Source organism: Mus musculus, chromosome 4 (assembly GCF_000001635.26).
Source record: "Mus musculus strain C57BL/6J chromosome 4, GRCm38.p6 C57BL/6J".
In the NCBI taxonomy this organism is placed as follows: Eukaryota; Metazoa; Chordata; class Mammalia; order Rodentia; family Muridae; genus Mus; species Mus musculus.
Genome location: NC_000070.6, coordinates 13,984,141 through 14,001,772, shown reverse-complemented (window position 1 = coordinate 14,001,772; position 17,632 = coordinate 13,984,141). Strand labels below are relative to the sequence as shown.

At 37.8% G+C, this 17,632-nt stretch overlaps 1 long non-coding RNA gene across 1 annotated transcript in view; it reads left to right on the top strand.

Moving 5' to 3' along the window:
- Positions 1-6,579: 6,579 nt before the first annotated feature.
- The window catches only part of Gm11823, a 75,240-nt gene continuing 64,187 nt past the window's right edge, over positions 6,580-17,632 (top strand). The window contains exon 1 of the long non-coding RNA XR_390418.1: positions 6,580-6,969. This is a non-coding gene — a long non-coding RNA (predicted gene 11823). The remainder of the gene's footprint in view (positions 6,970-17,632) is intronic.

Genomic DNA, 17,632 nt, shown 5'->3' with positions numbered 1-17,632 from the left:
AACACTCAGGTTGTGCTACGCTGCCATGATATTGGTTTAAAATTGGGATGGTTGTAACTGGGATTCACAGGTACTCTTTGCCTACTCTATACTTGCTTGATGATATTGGCAATTTTTTTAACCTCTCTGTTTTTGTTATTTCATCTATAAAATGGGAATAACCATGTCCACTTCTCGCAGTAGTCGTGAGGCTTCAGGAAGTTAGAATGTATAATGGCTTAGGTCAGCACCTGAAGTGTTTATTTTCATGGTTATTGGTAATACGATGTTCATCATCATTATTTGATACAACCTTTCTGTAAATAGTAGAACATTAGTTGAGGTTCCCTATAGAGTAAACTAATGATGTTCAGAAAGAATCGAGTGGTCGTAGGAAGTGACATTGGTATAAAACCATTTCCTGGAAATTAAATGCAGTAGAAAAGGGTGTGTATGGGGAGAGGACAGAGAAATCTATGATACCATGGTGTGTTGTTCTATAGTAAAAAGCTTTCTTCCCAGCACCACTTCCTTTCTGGGCTATAATTCATACCACACAAAGACAATAGACAGGAGTGTTTTGTAGGACAAAGAAACAACATGGACTTCTTAAAATAGAATATCTCAGAGTTATGCTCAGAAGTCAATTTATCAATAAAAGATGATCACTGAGCAGCTTAATCTGAGGTTGGATCCTGAAGGCCTTCTGTGTTCTTTGTCCCCTACTCTCAAGAGTTCAAGGACATTCTTCTCTACTAGAGGAAGGGCAGATGAAACCAAAATATTGATACACTCTGGCTTGAGACTGAGCAGTAACAGACCAAAAAAAAAGAAAGAAAGAAAGAGAGAGAGGAAGGAAGGAAGGAAGGAAGGAAGGAAGGAAGGAAGGAAGGAAGGAAGGAAGGAAGGAAGGAAAGAAAGAAAGAAAGAAAAAGAAAGATCTAAAACCTTCCCTGAGCCCTACAGAAAGAGTGGGGCATTTTCAAGGGACCTCATGTAACATATTCTCGTCCATGTACATGTAGCTAGTGAGAATATATGTGCATCTTAGGACTCACAAGATGATTTATGATTATTTAATAAGTGTGTTATATAAAATATTTCTCTAGAAATTAATTTCTTCTAGCTTGAGTTTTCTGCATATATAATTTCTCTTTTTCTCTTTGTTTTAATTTTGAGCAATTATTTTACTTCCAGTATTACTTCTATGACATGGCCAAGATCCATATTTTTTCTTTGATGCAAATAGAAGAAAATAGATACCTGATTCTTTGTGCCTGTTCATCAGTGGTATAGGGTTTCTCTGTTTAAAGCCCTTGGACAGGAAGTTTCCTTCCTACATATTGGTTGCTTTTTCTATGATAATTGCCAATACCTTTTCATGTGGGAATAGAAACTTCATTCATTTATTGAATAAGCAAGCATTTACTGAAAACATACTATGCAATGAGCATCAGTGTTATAAAGAAATGTCAGCCAAGTCTCCTGCCCTTGAGGAATAAGCATTTTAAAATAGAAACCAAGAATGCTTGCAAAACAGATATTGATCCTCAGAGGCCACTGCATTTTTGAATATTTAAAAGTATCTCTAAATATTCCAACTCTTTTGGTCTTTATATTGGCTCATTAGTGTTTGTTTGTCTCTCCAAATTTCTTGGCAACAGTGAAAGGTTTACCAATTATGAAAATTGGAGTCAGGGCCTTCAGTATTTACTCATTCTTTCCCTTCCACCATCTTCCTGTTTCTTCTTGCCTTTTTAAGCCTTTCTTGTCCTTTCAGTGAATCATTAAAAATACCTCCCTTAATTTGTGGAAAGACTAAGGTAGAAAAGAGGTAAGAACCGTCCTGAAGTGAGAGACACAATTCCTAGAAGCCACCCTGCAAGGAAGGAGGGATGTGCTGTAGCAAAGGCCTGGCTGCTGCTGAGATGAATCGGTTGTTATTCATGAATCACCAGTCTCTGTTCAAGACAAAGAGATCATATGCCTGCAAGTCAGTGTCGGGGAGGAAGGCACCAGACCAATGTGAAAGCTCTAGGCAAAGGGATTTCAAAACCAGTGGTTAAAGGAAATGAAACACACATGGAAAGATATAGATAAAGTATGAGTTTACTTCAAAGTTACTTTACAACATACAGATGATGTGACTTAAAGAGAGCTGAAACACGGGGCAATTATGAATTTGCTCATAAGACCAAAGTGTGCAGAAGTACTAGCAAAGATGGCAGGCAGCCTGCTGACTCTATCTCTCCAACTCGTGGATTTTTCTTCTTTTAACTTCAGCATAGCTTGGGGGTGGGGATAGGAGACTGTATGACTGTTTCATTATTCATCTCTGTAACCTTTGCTTGATTTTTTTTCCCCTCAAAGATTAAAGGTCATGAGTACTAAAAGTCTTAACCCATTTTCAACATCATCATACCAGGCATATCTAGCAGGTCCTTTTAATTTCTAAACTGCCTCTGAAACATTATGACTAAGTCATGATTTACTAAATGCAATTTGCATGCTTCCCTTGGCTAGTATAAAGCTGGAGCTTCCTGGCCAAAGAGTTCATGTTTGACATCTAATGGATGTAATATTTGCCATCTTAATTTATATGCAGAATTTCGGGCTCTGCAACAGACCCTCTTACAAGTGAAGTATATCAACAATAAATGAGGCATTAATAACATACATTGAGCATTTATGTACAGTGTGTTAAGCATTGTGCTTGGTGTTTTCCTTATATGGACATAGTAAGTCCTTATGCTAAACCTGTGAAGAAACTTTTATTGAGGCCACTGTTTTACTCTATAACTCTATTTACTTATCTAAAACTGTGTAATAGTAGTAGCTTACTTGTGTGTGTGGTGGTGGTGGGGGATGAGGATAAATTGGCTTATATAAATGTAATGTGCATTTATGTAAGAGTTTTTAGGATAATAAAATTGCACAAGAATGCTAGGTTCTTAGGGTACTTCAGTATGTGATGTATATTTCTCTTGGTATTGATGTCATCTTTCAGATCTCCATTTTACACATGGAGAATTGAAGCTCAAGGAAGCTAAATAATACAAGTAGATTAAATAGTTAAGTGAAAAGTTTAATCCACATCTAACCAATTCAAATATCTGTATTATTATATCTTCTGAAATAAAGGAGAAGAATAGTATTTATTAACTAATTTAACAAATATTGAGTTCTTAACTTTTCTGTTTCTAAACTTGACACATTGGTGATTTTTTAAAAAACATACAAAGCACTGTTTTAAGAGACTCATGCACCAATGTAAATAGTAATAATGTATGTTAAATGACAATAAAATGACAGGTGATACATATTGCAAGGCAGGACAAATTCATGTTTCAGTGAGTGATGGAGACAATGTGTTCCAATGTGTTTCAATGTGCAACAATGTGTTTGAAAATAATGTAGGAGAGAGTTTAAATTATTCTGACTGTTGAAAATAAATTTTACCATTACTACAGCAGCATTGATTCCCAGAAATACTGATATAATAAACCATGACAATGTTAGTATTACATAGTGCATTGACTTACTCCAATTACAAGGAATTGTTATCAAATATATAAAACCTAGAAGCTTTGTCTTAGTGGAATGGCCCATGTTCTGTTCTCCAAAAATTACTAAACAGCAAACAGGCAAAGAGTTCAAAGGCAAAGATTTAAAAAAGAAAAGACTGGAACAAAGTACACTTCACAAAGAACAAACGATAAACAATAAATGGTAGAAATCTCTTACAGAAATCAATGCCCCAATGGGTGGGCATGATGGTCGTATTTCATGTGCACAATCTCCTAATATTGCAAGGGTCTGTAGCAAGCAATGGGTAAAGTTAAGGACAGGGAAGGGTAGACTAAGGACTCAAGAGGTTTTCACCTAAGTCCCAGGAACAAGGAAGCAGAGACCCTTCTATTAAAGTTATGTCAGAGGAAATGATGTTAAGAAGCTTGCTTTCCAGTGTTATTTTGCTAAAAGTGTGACAGGGAAGCTATAGGATGCAGTCAGGCTTGCCTAAAGTTTGTGCACATGAATGTCCCATAGGGAACTGCAGCTTCCCTTCTTTAAACAGAATTCATTATCCTCACCAAGAGTCCATATGTTTGTCCTTAGCACAATCCCGAAATATTTCCTCTCCTCTTCCTCATTCTCTCACATGGTGTAAGTATTTGGGCCCATCCTCTCTGTTCCTGTATGCCTCTCTCTTTGCACATCTCAAGTCCCACTCAGCAGGCTATAAGGGCAGGGAGAAGGTTTTTTGTTGTTGTTGCTGTTGTTGGGTATTTTTGGTTTTTCATATTTTTGTTGTTGGTTTGGTTTGGTTTGGTTTAGCTTTTTTCGAGTCAGGCTTTCTCTGTGTAGCCCTGGCAGTCCTGGAACTCACTCTGTAGACCAGGCTGAGCTCAGACTCAGAAATTTGCCTGCCTCTGCCTCCCAAGTGATGGGATTAAAGGCGTGCGCCACTACTGCCCCGCTTTTGGTTTTGGTTTTGGTTTTGGTTTTGGTTTTGGTTTTGGTTTTGGTTTTGGTTTTGGTTTTGGTTTTGGTTTTGGTTTTGGTTTTGGTTTTGGTTTTGGTTTTGGTTTTGGTTTTGGTTTTGGTGGTTTTCGTTTCCGTTTTCGTTTTTGTTTTTTGTTTTTTACTTTTTGTTTTTTGTTTTTGTATTTGTTTTAATCAAATCATGAACGAGACCATCCCCGTTTGCTTTGTGATAAAACCTGAACCAGTACCACTGCCAAGAATGTTCACCACTGGGCTTCTCGAGAGCCATCTTTCTTTCATAGCATAAGCAACTCATGCCAAAAGCCTGGCCATGCTCCAAAGGGGCCAAGGGTTTTTACCTCTGCTTTGTTTATCCAGCTCCATTGGTCAGACTGACCTTCCCCTGTGTGCATGGTGATGAGGCAGTCAAGTCAGTTGTAAGACTCAGACTCCTTGCTGCTCTTAGCTGTCATCCCTCACTGCCCATCTGCTTCTCTGCCCTCACTGTACCTCGAACGTATGTCTGCGATTGCACTTTAGTAGACTTTAAATTTTTTTTTCAACCTATATTCTTTGAGTTCCTTGAGGTTACAAGTTTTACTTATTCCAACTTGCACCCTTGATATCTTAGAAAGTCCTGAACTATTTCAGTTATCAATAAATATGAATGAAATATTCAATAAATTACGAAATTAGACATGTGTTTGAATATTATTCATACTGTAGATGCACATATATTTATGTATGTCTGCATGTGTGTGTGGTATACAGATGGATATGTTTCTGGCTTGTGACACTGTAAAGCTGTCTCATTCCAAAGTATTCTGAGGGGCTAGGAGGCATATTATAACAGTGTAATAAAAATTAATTTGTTCATAAACATGTAACTACAATGTGTTTGGTCATTATAATGTTACTTATATATGCACGATTTCGGAGATGACTACTTGGTATTAGATAATTAATTGGGAGACTCATCCTGGGGACGACTATTTTTCTCCCACTCACAACATTTAACTTTTAAAGAAAAGGAGGCCAGAGGCCATGAATTTGAAAAAGACCAGTAGGGTGACTACATGGTAGAAGATGTTGGAAGGGAAGGGGAAAAGATGTAATTACAGTATTATTTCAAAGATAAAACAATTTAAATGGGCTTGTTAAAGGAAATTGGGAGTTGTTTAATCATAGCAACCTGAGGAACAAGGCTCATGTGGTCAATTTTTAAAGGCAAATTGTTGCCTGAGAAAACCTACGGGTTTACCTCGCAGAGTGACCAGAAGATAACGTAGCGTCTTCCTCTGTTGATGAGAAATGAGATCTGAGGACATGATGAGAAAGTTTGAAATGTTTCCACAGTCTTCCATCATGCTGCATAGCAAAGGAGGTCTCTCTCCAACTGGAATCATATCACACACAGGGGAGCTGACTCATTCTGGGAAGGATTTTCCAGAGAAGGACCTGACTGCAAGGAACTGGGTTCATTTAAAGAAAATGGAGCAGAGTTGATCTTGCCCTGCCAGAGAAGCCCTGAAACACTTCCTTGCCTTGTCAGCTCCCTGCTGCTTTCTCTGACTTCCTATTTCTAAGAAATAAGGTTTTTTGGTTTTTTTTTTTAAAGGACTAATGTATTTTTTAAAGGATGCAAGAGGGTTCTTAGTCATTGAATAGCTCTTACAAAATAATATCATGATGAGTTAAGTGAAAATTAGAACCACGTGCCCGAAAATTCCCCGAAAAATACACACACATATCCTTTAAAATGGAGGAGGAAAGTGCCAGGAAAAAAATATGTTTTTAATTTGTTTGAGTTAAAAACATTGGAAACATATTTTGAGGAGTTTGCCAAGGATTTTCCAAAAGCCATTGGATTTCTCATAAACTCTGAAAGATGTCTTTCTTTTGAGGAATAGCAGGGTTTAAGCAGCTCAGGTTCTCCAGGCCTGAACTCCCATTTCTCTCAACTATTACTATCTCTTTCCACACTTCTTAGTTATAAAGTTGGGGTCAAAACTAAATTATATGTAAAAATCACCATGGGAATCGAAAGGAAAAGACTTCATCTTGTTGCTTTTTCATTTCTAAGACAGAAAGAAGGACTGATCTTAATTCAGAGTCAGAGCTAGAGATACATGCAAAGAAGACAGCAGTGGCCATGTTTATAGATCAATCAAGTGTTAAGGATAGACGTGACAGTTGCATGCTTCCCAGAGCTGCCATAAACTCAGTGGTTAAATTTCTACCACCGATTGTCTGATTTTTAAGTTTCTATGATAACTATGAAAAATCAGAGTAACAAACCAAAAGGAATGTTCGTCAGAGAAACCTCAGAGAAACCTGCTGTTGGATTTTCATCATCTCCAGTTTTTTTCAGAGAACAGCTCCCAAGCTTAAGGTTTGATTCTGAGAAGAATGTTTCAGAGTCTTTACATTGCAGATCTACATAGTTCTTCCAAGCCATGGTATGGAGAACTCTCAGAATAACTTAAGGACAGCATATGAAATGATGTGAGTATGGCATTATGTGTTGTTTATGTTTAAGGGTAAAGGCTCTTGAAGGAGTAAGGGATTGGGGGGGGGGGAGGATAAATGACTTCAAGGACAAAGGATAACTCTACTTTTTAACTTCAGGAATGTCTGTGAATAGAATCCCATATTCTCTGGTTTAATTAAACCGAGGGCCTCAGAACCCAAATTAATTTCTAATTTTAACAGCATAGATTTGTCTATATTTATCTTAAATATACCAGCCATAATAATTCTTTTTCCATACACATTATCTTCAAAAGCATGCTGCCCCACGCCAAAGTCTGTGGTGGTCAAGTAGCACTACAATTTGGTAATTTATTCCCCTTTAATGCAAGTTTCTGGGCCAGAAGTAAACATTTGATCCAATGGCAACCAATCACAAGAAGACTCACAAGGCCTGCATTAAAGAAATCCGGTAATTTCTGGCTTATTCCCAAGAGCCTGGCTTAAACAACTAAGATGTATCAGTCATCTCTCTCAGTTTCCAAAATCAGCCAATCATTGCTAAGAGCCAGTGCTCAGCCTTTGCATATAAAGCTGAAACTGGAAGAGCTCTAGGAACCTCAAATTGTACTAAAGGATGCTATACACGGTAGATAAAGGAAGGATAATGGTGTCACATAGCTTACAAAGCACCTGAGCAAGCCCTCCCTCTGATACCCACAGATGTACAGCACAATGCTAAAATCCACTTTCATGACCCCAGTTAGGAATTTAAGGACTTGAAGTTCTTTGTTCATCACAAGATTTTTGTTGCCAATCCATGTAGATCTGAAGAATAATTCCTTCTAGTTGATATTCCTATGGGGCTAGGATTTTTATTCATGACTATATACTTCATAATAGAATGTCCTTTCAGTAAAGAGACTGTTTCAGACTTTGGAGGCAACCATGTGAAGCAGGTCGTGAGTCTGCTGAGGCAAGGTTCCTCCCATGAGACTGTCAAACCACAGACTGAGTTCAAATATTTAGCTAGCCATCTTTCACTTTCCTGCTTCATGTGGGTTTAACCTCTGCTCCCTGAGATTTCTTGGAGTCTTGTCTTTGTTCAAAGATTCTTCCATTTTCCTTTTCTTTCTTTGCTAGTCTCTCTTCTACCAGCCTTGAGTGGCTTGGGCTTGGGGGCCTTCCCAGACTTCATTCTTTCATGCTCTTGTACATTCTTCCATGCAAGTCAAGACAGAGGATGACCCACTCTGAATTTGCCTGGAATTATCATTGCAAGAACAAAAGAATCAGTGACACTCCTGTTTAAGGACTGGATTTTTACACAGACAACTCCCAATCTCACATTTCTTTGTGCTAAGCACAGAACCCACAGCCTGGCTAAGTAGCAGAAATTCAGAGGAATCATAACATTGTTCTAGTCTTTAAAAGAAAAATAGATAGTCACAGCAACAGCAGCAACCAATTGAACTATCTTAAACTATCTTAAACTGTACATATGACTAAGCCAACGCATATGTCATTGACTTTTCACACATTATTAATGAATTTGTTCTAAAATGAGGATGTATTGATGTGAACCTCTAAACCTAACTTCCAAACCAGGAATTGTAATTTTAGCTCTAAATTAGTTCTCTGGTTAGCTTTTAGATTTACTACTGAATTGAGTTTTTACTTTATTTTCTATTGAACAGTCACACCCATTTCTTCAAAGGTTTCTGGCACTAGCTGCAGTGTCCAGATTTCACAGACAGGAATAGATTTCCCTTGCCTTTGAGGCCCTGTATTCTAATAGAACTGGTTTCTAAGCAGTCTGTGAATTGCCTACCCTTTGACTAATAATTATAACCACCTAACTGCCTGTTTAACCAATGATTCATGCAATGCTATGTTCCCAACAAATGTTTGTGAAGCATAGAGACTTGAAGATAGCTGAAGTTAGGAGTCTTCATGTCTTCAGTCTCTGAACTTTCAGGAACAGAATGGGGGAAATGAGACAAGAAGAACTCTCAAAATGGTCCAGCACTTTACGGTTTATAGCAGTGGTCTTCTTCATCTTCAAATTAGAATCACCTAGAACAATTTAAAACAACTAATGTCCATCTTATCCATAGAGTTACTATTTATGACCCAAGGATTAAGACTTTTAAATGTCTCCCATATAATTCTGCGTTGCAGCATTTGGGAACCTTTCATTCCATGTTTCTCTACTCCACTGCCTAGACATTGCAGAAGCTAGCAGATACTGTTCCATGTCTTATATCTGAATTAACCAAGCAAATGCATTGGCTTTATAGTCAGCTATCCTGATTACTATAGTCATGAAAGACTTGATAACACTTAGTATTTGTAAAACACAAATAAGAACCTATCTGTTAGGAGTCTTTGGGATTTTAAATTAAAGATAATTTTACCACTGCTTTGAACAGTAAATGTTTTATAAAATGTTAAGTATTTTTAAAAAATATTTATTGTGTTTATTTACAGTCTACATGTTTAACAGAAACATCCTTTTAGGTCATCCACAGTGTACTGGCTAGTTTTGTGTCAACTTGACACAGCTGGAGTTACCACAGAGAAAGGAGCTTCAGTTGAGGAAATGCCTCCATGAGATCCAGCTGTAAGGCATTTTCTCAATTAGTGATCAAGGGGGAAAGGCCCCTTGTGGGTGGGACCACTCTGGGCTGGTAGTCTTGGTTCGATAAGAGAGCAGGCTGAGAAAGCCAGGGGAGGCAAGCCAGTAAAGAACATCCCTCCATGGCCTCTGTATCAGCTCCTGCTTCCTGACCTGCTTGAGTTCCAATCCTGACTTCTTTTGGTGATGAACAGCAGCATGGAAGTGTAAGCCAAATAAACCCTTTTCTCCCCAACTTGCTTCTTAGTCATGATGTTTGTGCAGGAATAGAAACCCTGACTAAAAATAAATTTGTTTTGGTGATTTTAACCAAATTCAAAGAAGCAATTGTTCAATATTATATATATATATATATATAAACAATTAATGTATTTAAATCAATAGCTATTCTATTTATATAAATATTATAATTAATATTTCAATCAAGCATGGCTAGTTATAGTGTCAGTGTGCACTCAGATCTAAAGTTTTGAGCTTCCTTTTATTGGTGATTTACTTATTGTGTTATTAGCAATATTTATATTTATTTGCTATTATTAAGTGCACATTCAAATTTACTTATTGAATGTCCTTGGGTATGAACCAGATCATATGTTTTGAGTCCTTTTCAGATAAGTCTACATCCTGCCCCGCACTACTCCAAATCCCACAAAATGATGTTTTATCAGGATATGCATTACCTTGAAAAACTCTGTTTTTATAACAAGCTTCTTGTTCCATTTTGAAAGTGGAAGGTCACTGGGCTCCAGGGTGGACCTGAAACAGCAGCGTCTACCCTGCTTCAACCATGCCACACACTGAGAAATGACTTACTCTTGGAAGTAGGAAGAATGCTGCCCTACACATTCATCAAGGGAAACTGATATAGTAGGGGCACAGGTGTATTAAAATCACATCAGACAAGCCAAGTCCAAGACATTATTGGACATGTCAGACACAGGAAGGAGTGTAACCCTCTCAACTGGCCCCCATAAAGTGGTATACTAACAGTCTAACAGTCAGACAATATCACATATCATATAGCCTGTGCCTCAAAGATGGACAGGCAGAGAATTCCTCTAGATGTTTTATAAAGTGTTAGTATTATTTAACTCTATCATAACCACATTGCATTTCAATTGTACCACCCATTTCCATCACTATCTTTTTGGGCCCTCATTGTGGTAGCTTTTATGTTTGTCTTCCTAGTAGCGAGCATAGAATTTGTTCCAATAAAGGCAAGTAATTGTAACACCTCCTGTGAATAACTTAATAGATAAACCTAAGCCATAAGCAGAATAAGTAGAAAGGGCAGTGTGAAAATCAACTGCTAGGCTTTGATCTGTGCCTCTCATTTCTTACATCTGTGGATACTGAAATTTCTACTGCTATGTGAGGACTTGAGGATTGTTTTCATTTTTTATTAGATATTTTTTATTTACATTTCAAATTTTATCCCCTTTCCTCATTTCCCCTCCAAAAATCCTCCTTTCTTATTCCCTCTCCCCTGCTCATTAATCAACCCACTCTCCCTTCCATGTCCTGGCATTCCTGTAACTGGGGCATTGAGCCTTCACAAGGCCAAAGACATCTCCTCTCATTGATGTCTCACAAGGCCATCCTCTGCTACATATGCGACTGAAGCCTTGAGTCCCTCCGTGTGTAATCTTTGATTGGTGGTTTAGTCCCTGGGAGCTCTGGGGCTACTGGTTATTTCATATTGTTGTTCCTCCTATGGGGCTGCAAATCCCTTCAACTCCTTGGGTCCTCTCTCTAGCTCCTCCATTGGGGACCCTGTGCTCAGTCCAATGGATGGCTGTGAGCCTCCACTTCTGTATTTTCCAGTGGAGAAAAGACAGCATTTTCAACAAATGGTGCTGGTTCAACAGCGGTTAGCATGTAGATGAATGCAAATCAATCTATTTTTAGCTCCTTGTACAAAGTTCAAGTCCAAATGGATCAAGGACCTCCACATAAACCCAGATACACTGAAATTAATGGAAAAGAAAGTGGGGAAGAGCCTCGAGGACTTGAGGATTTAATCCGTAACTGACAGATAGTCAATGACTCTGCTCACTCAGTTGGTGCCCTGCTCCATGCTAATATTCATGTTGTAGATATTAGAGACAATAAGATGAGCTAGGCACGTGTCCGTTCAGAAGTTATTCCCTATATCATTAGGAGGAAAGTTTATTTCCACCACTTCCCTTCTTCCTGGGTGAGGAGTGTTAGATCAAAAATTGCTAGTAATAAAAAAAACACTAAGACAGACAGACAGACAGACAGAATTTATATCAAGACTCCTGGTGCCATATCTTATCTGCCATCCATTTTTCATAATATTAAAAGGTAGCAGAAACAGCACAGTCTGAGCTCTGTGAGATGCAAATATCTCTTACACTAATCCTGTGAATAAATCATAGTTTTGAAAGGACCTTCCATATCCATTTCATTGGAATGAAACCTTCACATTTTTATTTTCTGTGCATAACAAGACAATAAAACCCACACAGTGGTTTCATGTAGAGAATGACTAGTTTATAAGAAGTCTACATATTCAAGAAAAGGTCTGAAGATACCTGAAATTTTACCTCCAAAGAACTGTCATCTGGAATCAGTAAATATTCAGTATTACTTACTCAAATAATTGTTTAAATTACTAAAGTCACGGGAAAGAAAGAAAAACGAGTCATTGGCATCTTGACTCTCTTACATAAAGCCTGTAAATAATTTCAAGTATGTTTTGGTCATGCTGTTTGTTTTCCATCAACAGGATTAAGGTCTGTACTTAGAAGATTTTCTTCCTTTGTTTGCCTAATATTCCTTCAACAGATGTCTTAGAAAAAAAGCAGATTCAAAACCAGATTTGAATCCAGGCTCCACTCCCGATTTTTTGCTGTCTAAGCAACATCATCAGTGATATTAGAGCTTACCACACTGAGGTAGAGTGACTATGTATAATGAAAAATAGTGCAATATTTAATAATTTATTTATATAATTTAATAAAGCACACATCATGCGAAAACATCTGAAGTGTTCCACAAACATGGATGCTTTTTTCCATAATGAGCTCCTTAAATACTTCTCACTGTGTCAGATGATAAATGTTTTCTTGTTTGTTTCCTTGTTTGTTGAGACAATCTGGTGCTCCAAGAGTTAGCCATGAACTCACTGTGTAACCAGTAAGGATGGCCTTGGATCCTCCTGCCTCCACATTCCCAGAGCTGGGACTACAGATGTCAGCCATTACACCTGGTTTGTGCCATGCCAGAGAATATATCCAAACTCATGCATGCTAGCAAGCACTCTATCAAATGAGCTTCATCCCCAGGCCTGAACTTTCTTTAATGGATTGGTTCACCCAGTGTCTACATGATTTCTGCCTCGATCATCAGATCATTGACATTCTCACATCTGATCCCAAACCACAGGCCTCCTCAACTATAGCTCACAGATTTTTTCCTCCTCAGAACCTGTCCTTTGCTTTACATATACCAGATATCTGGGCTGTCCACCCACTTTAATATAGTCTCTATCTTCTGTATATCTATCTATGCTTCTTTTCTTGTCCTTGTAGCTTCATCTGACATCTTATGTAAGACTAGAGTTCATCATGTAACAAGAAAATATATACATATGTATGTGTATATGTGTGTGTGTGTGTGTGTGTGTGTGTGTGTGTGTTCGTGTGTGTTTGAAACAGTGTTACCAGGATCTTAAAAACAAAGATACTGTCTTAAATCTTTTTGTGTTCTTTCCACCTCTGAGCACGGAATATCACATGATCTTGCTAGACAGCTTGCTGAATTCAAATCATTTGTTTGACATTAAGTAAGCATATCAATAAATCAAACACATCTTCTTCATTTTTAAATTAGTTTTATGAGTTATATTAACATTGACTCCAAAGTTTACTTGTAAGTAGTATACTTAAAAGTAATAGGACTAAAGAAACGAATGATCATTGGCAAAGGGGCCAAGAGAATCTACCTAGTGTTATCAGAAGAAAGAAGGGGTCCTGGGAAAATGGCTAAGTTTCTAACTTGCTTGCTGTGTAGGCACAGGGATGTGAATTTGAGCCACGGTACCCATGAAAAACCTGGATATGGCAGTGTTCATCTATAACCCCCTCACAGAGAAAGCAGAAACAAGGATACCTGTAGCTTGTTCCCCAACGGGTCTCGCTAAATTAATAAGTTTCAAGTTCAGTGAGAGACCCTATCTCAAATAACAACAACAACAACAACGTCAATGTGGACAGCAACTGAAAATTATATCCAATGTTACCTTTAGCTTCTTCCTCTACCTGCCCCTACATGAACACTCATTTATATGCATATATCATATACATAATTTTATACATGTGCACACACATACACGGGCAGGAAAAAAAAAACGCACTTATCTGCTCTCTCCTTTAAAAAGACATGAAGTTACCTGGGGTGAAATGGAACATAGGCTGGTAATTTGTTACAGGAATTCTAGAGCCATATTGCCTATATTTAAATTACTCTACTAGCTACTGCTCAGAACTGTGGATGGGTGACTGGACTGTGTATCCACTAGCTACAAGAATGAGATTTGGATGATGAATAAAACGTTGATGTGTGTGAAGCATGCAGGACAGTGCCAAACACACTGAAAGTGCTATATAAGTGTTTATAAACAAATAAGGGACATGTGTCCTAGAGGAAGTCCCCTAGGAAACACAAGTCAAAACACAGACAAAGAAGTGATAATTGATGAAACAAAGATATAGAGGAGGGTTGGGATTTTTATATATAGTGTGAGCTCCAATCTATATCTGAATCTTCGTCAGGCTTAGTGAATGCAAAGCATTGGGCCCAATACCAGAACTACTGATTAGACTTTATAAGAGGAGTGTGCAAATTTAGGAAGTTAAGTTTGAATAACAGTCCCAGGGAGTCTTGATAAGCTTTAATAACATCTTGGTCAAAGTCATGCTGGGAAGAGTGTCTCAGGACCAGGCACATCATATCAGCATCTTTTTAATATTAGAAAATCAGAAACTCTCCCAGATTGGGAAAAGATTATCAGCAAATTAGCAGGATATTAAAATCAATGGCCAGAAATCAGAATCTTAGATTAGGAAATGGCTCGGAGAATGAAGGGCTTCTTATGGGTGTGATTACACCCACATCTCTAACCCCAGAAAAGGGAGGAGGTGGGGTGAAGACAGGTGTTGTCCTAGTTTGCTATTTATTGCTATGTTTTTAAAAATGACCAAAAATAACTTGGAAAGTAGAGGGCTCTGCTACATCAACTCCAGTAGTGACTTGCTTGACAGGTTTAGAAACCTGGAAGCAGTCCTGAGGAAAACTTAGTCTCCTGGAACTGTGGCATCCCATAGCATGTACGCTCCAATTTTGTCCTTGCGAATGAATCTGTGTGCTTCCTTTCAGTATTGTTTTGTTATAGGTGCCTCCAAGCAATGACTTGCCAAATACCTAAGCAAAATCAAACTTTGCTTCCTGGCCTTCATCAATGCCCTAGGTAGTCCTTGAGCCGACCCTGGGCTTGGAATTCAGTAAGAATGTTGCCTATTCAGTAACATTCAGAATTGCCTCTAGTATTGTAAGAGAGATAGTGAAAGAAATCAGGCTTTACTATCTACTACATAGTGTTAGAAATCTCAGGGCAAGCTTAGCAAAGTAAGTTTAGAATTCTTATTATAGTTATGTATGGCAGACTACATTACTTATTAGTAGAAATCCCCCCCCCCACTATCACTTAGAATAAAAGCCAAGTCAGTCGCTCCCATATACAGGAATTTACAATGGTTTAGGAAGTAGATCTGGCTGTGGTTTTAAAGTATTGCATTATTCATGAGATGGTTAGCTAGAGCGGAACTCCCTAATTAGAACCATGACTTGGGCATGAAAGCCCTTGCCCTGGAGTGTAAAGACCTTACACTTGGTTTCTAAGACTATAGCTGACCTTAGATAGAGCTGACTTTGTCTCAGTTGTTTTATTGCCCAGTTCCTGCCAGTCTTTGTGTTTGCATTTCTCTGTTTTGTTTAAGAGTCATTAAGCACCCAAGGAACTAAAGGGAACTGCAACCCTATAGGTGGAACAACAATATAAACTAACCAGTACCCCGGAGCTCTTGTCTCTAGCTGCATATGTATCAAAAGATGGCCTAATAGGCCATCACTTGAAAGAGAGGCCCATTGGACACACAAACTTTATATGCCCCAGTACAGGGGAACGCCAGGGCCAAAAAAGGGGGAGTGGGTGGGTAGGGAAGTAGGGGGTGGGTGGGTATGGGGGACTTTTGGTATAGCATTGGAAATGTAAATTAGCTAAATACCTAATAAAATAATGGGGAAAAAAAGAGTCATTAAGCATCCGGTAACCTTATTGTACCTTGCCAGTGTGTCACCTAATTTCCCTATTTTCTCCTGTATAAAAAGTTTGATGCTCAATTTGACATTACATTCAGATCCACACTCCCTTGTGTTGAGTCTGTTTGTTACCCAATTCTTGCTGACTCTATGTCCATCTGTCTAAGACCCTTATTCCCACAGATTGAAGGGGGCTGATTGAGCCCGGTCCGTGGCAGGGCTCATTTCGCTTAGGTATCTTGATCATATTCTATTATTGAAGGAGCAGAAATTAATGCAGAATTCTGAAGGCATAAATATCAAGCCATAGAAGAATACGGCTTACTAGCTTGCTCTCCAAGAGTGAATAAGTGGATATTCATAGTCATGCACACTCCCCTACACACACAACACACACACATACACACACATATATTGATTAAAATTAAAAGCACTGAAGTAATAAAATGAAGGAGGTGCTAGTAGATGAGAAAAGCTTCCATGCTCAAAAATCAACAGCATTAATTTTCCACAAATGGCTATATTACCAAAAGGCATTCACAACTTCAATGCAATCCATCAAGTTCCCATGTCACTGTTCAGAGAATTAGAAAAGCTAGTCCTAAAATGCACATGAAAGAAAACAGAACCAAATGGCTAAAGCACTTCTTAAGCAGGAAAAGCAACACAGGAGATATCAAAATATCTGATTTCAGGTTACACTACAGAGCCATGGTATTGGCACAAAACAGACACATAGACCACTGGAATGAAATAAAGGCCTTACAGATAAATGCAACTAAAATACACTGACTTTCTGGCAAAGGTGTCAAAATATACAATAGAGAAAAGACACCTTCTTCAACACATGGTGCTGGCTAAAATAGACATACACCTGTAATGAACTTTTACCCCTTTCATATAACTGCAAAAATAAGTATGTAATTGAATACAATTGATATAGCCTGAAATTCTGAAACTGCCTGAGGAAAATACAAGCCAAACATTTCAGTCTTAAAGGACAGATAAGGAGTTTTTAAAAAGAACACTATTAGTACAGATATAATCCCAAGAAATAACAATGGAAAGTACATGAAATTACAAGAAAGCTATTGCACCATCAGAAGAGGGAGAGACACCTGAGAGTGGGAGATCCTTTCCAAGTACATACAATGATACAATCATATCTAAACCATATAAAGAACTCAAAAATTTTGAGTGCTCAACAACAAAACAGTTGATGAATAAACAAGCAAATACAATGGATAATTCTCAATATGAGAAATACAAATAGTCAATACATACATTTAAAAAGTGCATTATCTTTTAGCCTCATGAATATAAATTATATTAAACTACATTATATAAGAAATAGATATATGCATATATATACTGTATTAAATGCAAAAAAAGACATTTGAGAAAATTAAACTAGCTCATGAAAATGTTTTAACAATATCCACTACTCCTTCACATGTTAACTTTAAATTTTAATTTAAAAATAATTACACCAAGATTCCATCTCAACCTCAACGTGAGTCCTTATGTGGAAGGAAACAAATGATACCAAATGCTGATAAGGATGTGGGTGGAAATAATTTTTATGCATTTCAGGTAGGAAAGTAAATTGTGTAATTACTATGGAAACCAATATTAAAGTCACCCCCCTCAAAAAAAGCTTAAGATAGAATTATCATATAATTCAGCCATATCACTTGGGTATGTACTTGAAAGATT